Genomic DNA, 9712 nt, shown 5'->3' on the forward strand with positions numbered 1-9712 from the left:
TACTCTTTCTTCCAGTTGATCGAGTCTGTTACTGAAGCTTGTGCATTTGTCACGTATTTCTCGTGTCATGGTTTTCATCTCTGTCAGTTTGTTTACGGCCTTCTCTGCATTGATTATTCTAGTAATCCAATCTTCCATTCTTTTTTCAAGATTTTTAGTTTCTTTGTACTGGGTACGTAATTCCTCCTTTAGCTCTGAGAAGTTTAATGGACTGAAGTTGTCTTCTCTCAACTGGGTAAAGTCATTCTTCGTTCAACTTTGATCCATTGCTGGTGATGAGCTGCATTCCTTTGGAGGGAGAGATGCGTTCTTATTTTTTGAATTTCCAGCTTTTCTGCCCTGCTTTTCTCCCATCTTTGTGGTTTTATCTGCCTTTGGTCTTTGATGATGGTGATATACTGATGGGGTTTTGGTGTGGGTGTCCTTTCTGTTTGTTAGGTTTCCTTCTAACAGTCAGGACCCTCAGCTGTAGGTCTGTTGGAGATTGCTTGAGGTCCACTCCAGACCCTGTTTGCCTGGGTATTAGCAGCAGAGGCTGCAGAAGATAGAATATTGCGGAACAGCGAGTGTTCCTGTCTGATTCTTGCTCTGGAAGCTTCGTCTCAGGGGTGTACCCTGCCGTGTGAGGTGTGGGATGTCCATCTGCACCTAGTGGGGGATGTCTCCCAGTTAGGCTACTCAGGGGTCAGGGATCCACTTGAGCAGGCAGTCTGTCTGTTCTCAGATCTCACTGCTCTATTGAAAGCTGTCAGAAAGGGTCATTTGCATCTGAAGAGGTTTCTGCTGCTTTTTGTTTAGCTATGCCCTGTCCCCAGAGGTGGAGTCTACAGAGATAGCAGGCCTCCTTGAGCTGCTGTGGGCTCCACCCAGTTCGAGCTTCCCAGCAGCTTTGTTTACCTACTTAAGCCTCAGCAATGGCGGGCACCCCTCCCCCAGCCTCGCTGCTGTCTTGCAGTTAGATCACAGACTGCTGTGCTAGGAATGAGGGAGGCTCCGTGGGCGTGGGACCCTCCCAGCCAGGTGTGGGATATAATCTCCTGGTGTGCCGTTTTCTAAGACCTTTGGTAAAGCACAGTATTAGGGTGGCAGTTACCCGATTTTCTAGGTGTTGTGTGTCTCAGTTCCCCTGGCTAGGAAAAGGGATTCCCTTCTCCCTTGTGCTTCCCAGGTGAGGCAATGCCTCGCCCTGCGTCAGCTCTCGCTGTTTGGGCTGCACCAGCTGACCAGCACTAATTGTCTGGCACTCCCCAATTAGATGAACCCAGTACTTCAGTTGAAAATGCAGAAATCACCTGTCTTGTGTGTTGCTCGTGCTGGGAGCTAGAGACTGGAGCTGTTCCTATTCGGCCATCTTGCTCTGGGTCCTTCACCACATTTTTTTTAAAGAGAAAAATGTCAGCTGTACTTCCTCAACTATTTTCCTATTAATAAATATGACTGGATATGTGAATTTATAGGATGTAAATTAGTAGTCTAGATAAAAGCTCACATGAAATACTGAAAATAAAATCAAAATAATAAAGTAGTATAATTATTACATCAATTTTGCAGTTCTTAATTTTTATTTTTCTTTAATTCCATTGTTTAAAAGACTTCTCATGTTGTATCAGTTTGTTCTCATTTATCTATAAATAACTGCCTGAGAATGGGTAACTTACAAAGGAAAGAGGTTTAATTGACTCACAATTTCACATGTCTTGGGAGGCCTCAGGTAACTTACAATCATGGAGGAAGGCACCTCTTCACAGGGTGGCAGGGGAGAGAATGAGTGCAAGCAGGGGAAATGCCAGATGCTTATAAAACCATCAGATCTCATGAAACTTACTCATTATCATGAGAAGAGCATGAGGAAAACTAACCCCATGATTCAGTTACCTCCACCTGGTCCCACCCTTGACAAGTAAAGATTATGGGGATTACCATTCAAGGTGATATTTGGGTGGGCACACCAAGCCAAACCATGTAATTCTGCCCCTGACCCCTCCCAAATCTCATGTTTTCACATTTCAAAACACAATCATGCCTATCCAACAGTCCCCCAAATTCTTAACTCATTTAATCATTAACCCAAAAGTCTAAGTCCAAAGTCTCCCTTCCACCTATAAGCCTGCAAAATCAAAAACTAGTTAGTTACTTTCAAGATACAATGAGGGTACAGGCATTGGGTAAATACATCTGTTCAAAACAGGAGAAATTGGCCAAAATGAAGGGTCTACGGGCCCTATGCACGTCTGAAATCCAATAGGGCAGTCATTAAACCTTAAAGTTCGAAAATGATCTCCTTTGACTCCATATCTCACACCCAGGTCATACTGATGCAAGAGGTGGATTCCTATGATCTTGGGCTGCTCTACTCTGTGGCTTTGCAGGGTACAGCTGGCCTCCTGACTGATTTCACAGTCTATCATTTGGTATCTGTGGCTTTTCCAGTTGCATGGTGTAAGATGTCAGTGGATCTACCATTCTGGAGCCTAGAAGACTGTGGGCCTCTTCTCAAAGCTCCACTAGGCAGTGTCCCAGTCTAGACTCTTTATGGGGGCACCTACCCCACATCTACCTTCTGCACTGCCCTAGCAGAAGTTCTCCATGAGCGTTCTGCCCCTGCAGCAAACTTCTGCCTGGACATCCAGGCATTTCCATACATCCTCTGAAATGCATCTGGAGGTTCCCAAACCTCAGTTCTTTTCATTTGTGCACCCACAGGGTCAATACCACATGGTAACTTCCAAGGCTGGGGGCTTGCACCCTCTGAAGTAATGGCCAGAGCTGTACCTGGGCCCTTTTAGCTATGGCTGAAGCTGAAGCAGCTGGGATATAGGGCACCATGACCCAGGGTTTTAAATATTAGGGGTGCCTGGGCCTGGACCACAAAACTACTATTTCCTCCTAGGCCTCCAGGCCTGTGAATGGAGGGTCTGCTGTGAAGGTCTCTGACATGACCTGGAAACATTTTCTCCATTGTCTTAGTAACTATGCACATGTCTGCAGTTGGCTTGAATTTCTCCCCAGACAATGGGGAGAATTTTCTTTTCTATTGCATCATCAGGCTGCATATTTTCCAAACTTTTATGCCTCTTTCTCTTGAACACTTCACAGCTTAGAAATTTCTTCCACCAGATACCTTAAATTATATGTCTCAAGTTCAAAGTTTTACAGATCTCTAGGGCAAGTGCAAAGTGTCACCAGTCTCTTTATTAAAGCATAATAAGTGTCACCTTTGCTCCAGTTCACAAGAATTTCCTCATCTCTATTTGAGACCACCTTAGCCTGGAATTTGTTGTCCATATCACTATCAGCATTTTGGTCAAAACCATTCAACAAGTCTCTAGGAAGATCCAAACTTTCCTACATCTATCTTCTCTGAATCCTCCAAACTGTTCTAACCTCTGCATGTTACCCAGTTCCAAAGTCACTTCCTCACATCTGGGTATCTTTACAGCAGCATTTCACTACCTCAGTACCAATTTACTCTATTAGTCTGTTCTCAGGTTGCTATAAATAACTGCCTGATACTGGGTAATTTTTAAAGGAAAGAGGTTTAATTGACTCACAGTTTCTTATGGCTGGGGAAGCCTCAGGAAACTTACAATCATGACAGAATGAGAAGCAAACACATTTTTCTTCACATGGTGGTGGGACAGAGAAGTGCAGAGAAAAGTGGGGAAAAGCCCCTTATAAAATCATCAGATTTCATGAGAACTCACTCACTATCATGAGAACAGCTTGGGGAAACTGTGCCCATGATCTAATCACTTCTGATGATGTCCCTCTCCCAACACATGGGGATTACAATTTGGATTACAATTCAAGATGAGATTTTGGGTAGGGACACAGTCAAACCATATCACATGGCATACTAGAGGCAGGATTAATACATGTGACATATAAATTAATGCTGTTAAAGACGTCCCAGAAAATTATAATTTAAGATGAGATTGGCACTGTCCTATTATTTTAATTTTTAAATCCTGCAATCATGGAAAATATTTATTTAAACATCCGATATTAAGACAGACTAGGTTACCCTCAGTAACACACAATTTTGTGTCACTGATTTCGCCTTCCTACGTGGATTTTTGAATTGCTCTTGATGATTGAGCTGTCTTTTTTTCATCTTTAAGATCCCAATTTAAGTGTTAACCCTTTTGGGGCCTTTGCTGGTAAATACTGCCCAATTCAGCTCCTCCTTTTCAGAATTCATATAATATTATACGTCATACTTACATTTTTAGTACCTCACAGGTTAAACTGTTGTTAGTTATTTCCTGTGTGTTTGTAATATTTCTCCAGTTATCTAAGGGCATGAACCATGTTTTCCCCTAACAACTGGTATGGATACAGATATTATATAAGTGCAGAATAAGTCCCAGTTACTACATTCATATATTGTGTAAAAGAGTACTTACCACATTCTATACACTTTTGTAAATCTTGAAGGCCAAAGATAACACATTCATCAGTGCTCCGCATAGACAACGTGCTTAGTAAAATGTTATTTAAATAAAGAATGACTACATGTATGTTTTAAGAACCCAAAGTGAGGGAATCTAAGTAATTACAAAATACAAATAAACTAGCCCTGGTAGAACTACATGATAGGTAGAGGCAGAGAATTCTTTATTATAACTGAAGTTGGGTGCATAACTCTGGATGTGGTCATGCTAGTGTCTGTTCTGGCTCTTAATCTCTTTTGGGTAAATTGTAATTAATTAAAGGGGAAATTGGGCTCCATTGTTCATCATCATTGGTAGAATCCCTAAAACCTTGTTCTCAGGACAAAGGGCAAACTCTTTAGTCTAGAATGGGAGACCATTAAATTTGGCTTCAAACCATCCCTCTAATATCACTCACTATTTTAGCCACACATGACTTCTTTTCTACAGTTGGAGGTCTATTCATTCTTATAAAATAATCCTGCTTTTTATTATCCTTGTCCTATTGCTTGTGCTATTTTTTTTTTCACCTGGAATGCCATCATCTTTCTCTGTGTAATTAAATACTTCCAGTTTTTAAAGGTCTATGTAATCCTCAGTTCTCTGTAAAGTCTCCACTATCTCAAATTTTAGTAATGGTGTATTTAAGCAGGACTCTAGCCAAAACCAAGCCCATAAAACCTTACAAAATCTTAAAACATGCAGTGAACCTATTTTCTACATAATAAAAAGGTATACTAATGGCTTGCTCAAATAATCATTATGACATCTAAATTAAATAATATATGTGTTATAGGTAGAATTTGAAAATGACCCTGAAAATCCCTACCTCTGATGTACAAACAACTTTTCCCAGTTATTTTATGAAACACAAATCTAGGTTGCTGTGAAGTTCTGTATATATAATTGAGGTTACTAATTATTTGACCTTAAACTACACAGATTATGTCGGTGGGCCAAACCTAACCACATAAGCTTTTCAAAAGCAAAGATTTTTCTCCAACTGGTGGCAAGAGAGGTTGTCAGAAATTTGAAGCACAAGAAGAATTCAAGGCAGCATTACTGGCTTGAAGATGGAGAGCACCTGGTGGCAAGGAATGCAAGTGGCCCATAGCACCTGAAAGAGGTCCTGGCTGACAGTCAGCAAGGAAACAATGACCTCAGTCTTACAAGTACAAGAAACTACATTTGACAAACAAGAAGAATGAGTTTTGAAGTGAAATTTTCCCCAAAACCTCCAGACAAGAACTCAGCCCAGCCAACTACGTGGTTTTAGTCTTATGATATCCTCAAGAGAGAACCCAGCCATACCTATGAAATTTTAACCTATAGAAGTTTGAACTAATTTATGGGTATCATTTTAAGACACCAGGATTATGGTAATTTGTTGCACAGCAATATAAAATAAATACATTATGTGAAATTCTGCTTCTGTTGACTCATAGCCCCCACCCAGTATGTGAAGCTCCAGTTCATTGCCTTGGAATCTCATGTCAATACATGTCCATGCTACTTCATTAGTATTTAACAGATTCTACTGTTATTTATTGTTAATATTTTCATACATAACTTTAGACTTCTAAACAGGTTAATAACTGTAATAGCAAACATTTTATTCACTTATTTGCCAGTTATTGTATAAGGTACAATTATATATGTTAACTCATTAAATCTTCAAAGTTATCCTATATCTCTATATGTGCTACATATAAGGACATTGAGAAAAAGGGAGGTTAAACAAATTGTCTAAGGTTACACAGATTATAAATGATGGACCTGGGAATTGAACTCAGGTAATCTGGTTCTATTGTCTATGTTCTTAACCATCACATTCTAAGGGCCAACACCAACAACTACACCATTTTACAGCCTCAATGTTGTTTCCAACTGCCATTTGCATAGCCAACATATATTTGGAATGATTATAGACTACGTTAATGAATTTATTATTTTGTGTTTTTCAATAAATGTAATTTGTTAAATATCTAACAGTTATCAAGAATCCTTGACCAATTCTCCACTTATGGTACTTAAAGAGCTTCTTAATACTCATCATACAGTGAATATATTAGGTCGGTGCAAAAGTAATTGCGTTTTTTGCCATTACTTTTTTTTTTTTTTTTTTAAGGTTTTTTGGCTGTAAATTTATTCAATGCAAAATAATCCTTTTCAATTTTACTGAGGTGGCTGACTACGTCCACGACCAAATCTGCCTCTAAACTGGAATTCGGTTGCTGACCCAGCCCCAGCCTCGGCTTTCTTGTCGGCACCAGGTGGCACAGCACTCCGTCTGTAGGTATCTCTGTCAGCTTCCCCTCTTGTGAGTCTCGCAGGTCGCTCACCCTCCAGACCTTTAGGCCGAGGCCTGCCAGTCTCTGGACGGCTTCGGCGTAGGGTGGCAGGCACAATCTCCGGGGGCAGATGAAGGTAATCACGGAGATACTGGATACCCTCATTGGTAAGGTACCAGTAGAAATGTCTCCAGGCAAACTGTTCCTTCACGTAGCCTCGGGACTTGAGAGACTGCATGGCCTTCATGACCTGAAGGTTGGGCACATTCTTGTCTGCCAGCTCCGGGTGCTTAGGCATGTGGACATCCTTTTTGGCCACCATGACTCCTTCCTTAAAAAGGAGTTCGTAAATGGCAATCCGGTTGTTCTTAGGCAACAACATCTCGGCGGCTGCAGGGTGCGGGGCCGGGGCTGCCATTACTTTTAATTACCACTATTACTTTACACCAACCTAATACTTTCAAAAACATATTCATGAAAATAAAAGCCTTTTTTCTCTTTAAAATAACCCTTCTAAAATATGTATAACTATTCCAAGAGAAAAAATTACATATATTGTCTAAAGGAAATAACAATATGTTTTCTAATATGTGTGGATAATTATTTTTGTACAAAATTTATCCTCACCTCATCTGTAATGTTTCCATGAGATAACAGACTCACATAGTTTCTAGTAAGCGAAAGAGATCAAAGGTTGTGAAGGGATGTCATTCTCGTATATACTTTGCATGGTATGAGAGAATCATGATTGAATGTTCCAATGGAGTAGCCATAAAAGAATTCACATCCTTGCAGCATAAGTTCAGTCACACTTTGAGAACTTGGTTATGAGATCTTAGCCTCTGCCTTTTTGTAGGAGTGAGTACAGTGGCTTTGGATCCCAGATTGTCACATATTTTAAAGAATACCGTGTTGTTGGCACTGTCTTGGAAAACCAAAAACTAGACAGGAGAAAACCTTGGATTGGTCTTCGCTTAGTTCTTGAAAGTTGCGTATTTTTGCAGTTAAAGGTTTCAAAGTATGATACTGAAGAAAAGAGCCAGCTCTACATTTTGACAAGGTTCTAAAACATTGCCCAAAGATTTTTCATTCATGGTTTTGTAAAACAACTAAAGAAAAGATAACTGATTTTTTATGTGCATGAACATTTTTGGTTTAGAAAATAAAATAACTATATATATATATTAAAAGACCAACAACACTTTTTATTGAAATTAGTATGATCAATATCACTAATCACATACTTGTATTCTAAGTGTTAGCCCTATGAAAATTATTTTATATGAGCAATAACATATTGTGATTCTTTTTAATTTTGTTTCCAAATTACTTGCTTCTTCGTATCTTAGAATATTTGATGGCTGCTTAAACAATAATTGATTAGTCACTGGTGTTCTCTTTTAATTCAAGAATCTGACAGTAGCCTTGGAAAATGTGGGTGGGTGAACTACTGACAGATGATAGCAATTAAGAGTGATTCTATTCTAGTTAACTATTTGACCCACCGAATGATGAGAAAACCAGTGAGAGAATCAACTGTGCATTTCAGCATTGGCTTGAAACAAAATCCTATTAGAATACTAAAATGCTTTAACTTTTAATGATTATGACAGAATTAAATCTAATTGACAAATAATATTAAAAGAGTAATAGAAAATGTTATGCATTTTTGTTAATATTAATTTAGGATATAAATTATATAAAATATATTTAATTTCTAAAAATAACAAGTAAATTTAACTGGATTTCAATTAATAACTTAAGTGTTAATTGAAGTAAATTTAATATTCATCTAACTAGAGCTAGAATTTTAAAATAGAACAGCAGCTGAATTTTTTGTTCTTATGAAAATAGACTAGATCAATTTAGAAGTGAAGAGTATTATAAATATACAAATACTTTAAATCAATTATTTGAAACAAAGTGAGAATGTCCCATTAATTTATCTTCATAGATTTAGGAGTCAAAAGAAATATAAACAAAGTGAAAATTACTGACATCCCGTTACCCAAAATAAATTGCTATTAATATTTTGCATATATTTATCAACAGTTTTCTATACCACTACATATATTCACATACTTACATCTTAGACACAGGAAAAATGCTGTTTTTTTTTTTTTTTTTTTACCTTTTTTCACAATGTTATATGGGGAATTATTTTTATTATAAATCTCTTTCCACATCTGAAAGCTATCTATGGTAAAATGTTTGGGTTCCTGTACATATTGGTATACATAATCAAAAGAACGTATTAATTTGCTATTACAAAAGTAATAAATGCCTCAGGATAAAAAATCAAATAATTATAAAAGTAGTAAAATGTAAATGTACCTATCTTGGTCACTAGTAATCACATTCAATAGAAATAACTGTTATTAACAGCTTTATTATAGGTTTTCAGGTATTTTCTGTAAATATTTGAAATATATATTTTGTACATTGTGTTATGCTATATACACCAGTCAGTAAAATTTTTACCAAAAAATGAATAGTTATTATCTATATCAGAATATCTATATATATCTATATCAGAATACAATCTATTATTTTTGTAATAACTCTAAACTTTTCAGAATTATGAATGTATCATTATCCATTTCTCTAATATACACTTATTAGGAATTTAGGTTATTTCAGATTTTTTTCCTATTATGGGCAATTACGCACTGGACATCCTTGTATCTACACCTTTCCATACTTGTTCAATTATGTCTAATTTCCATAAATGGAACAAGTAATTCGAAGGAAATGCATTTTTTCACTTTTGATTAATATTTCCAGATTGCCCTTTGGAATAACCATGTAAGAAAGAAGGGTTTTCTCACAAACTCACTAAAAACTGTTTCATTTTAAGTTTTGCCAACTTTCTAAAAGGCAACATTATCTTGTTGCCATTTCAAAGTTTTTCTTTTGTAACTAGGAAGATACAGCAGTGACCTTGAAAAAGACAAAGTTGGTATGAAGAAATGAATTTGTGCATTTGTA

General features: G+C 37.6%; 1 pseudogene across 1 annotated transcript; it reads right to left on the bottom strand.

Moving 5' to 3' along the window:
- Window positions 1-6570: 6570 nt before the first annotated feature.
- LOC105500752 lies at window positions 6571-7132 on the bottom strand (annotated as a pseudogene). Its single transcript, XR_001000072.1, has one exon. The product of XR_001000072.1 is annotated as a 40S ribosomal protein S10 pseudogene (transcript).
- Between the last annotated feature and the right edge of the window lie 2580 nt (window positions 7133-9712).

This window comes from Colobus angolensis, unplaced genomic scaffold (genome assembly GCF_000951035.1).
Source record: "Colobus angolensis palliatus isolate OR3802 unplaced genomic scaffold, Cang.pa_1.0 Scaffold681, whole genome shotgun sequence".
NCBI classification, from domain to species: Eukaryota; Metazoa; Chordata; class Mammalia; order Primates; family Cercopithecidae; genus Colobus; species Colobus angolensis.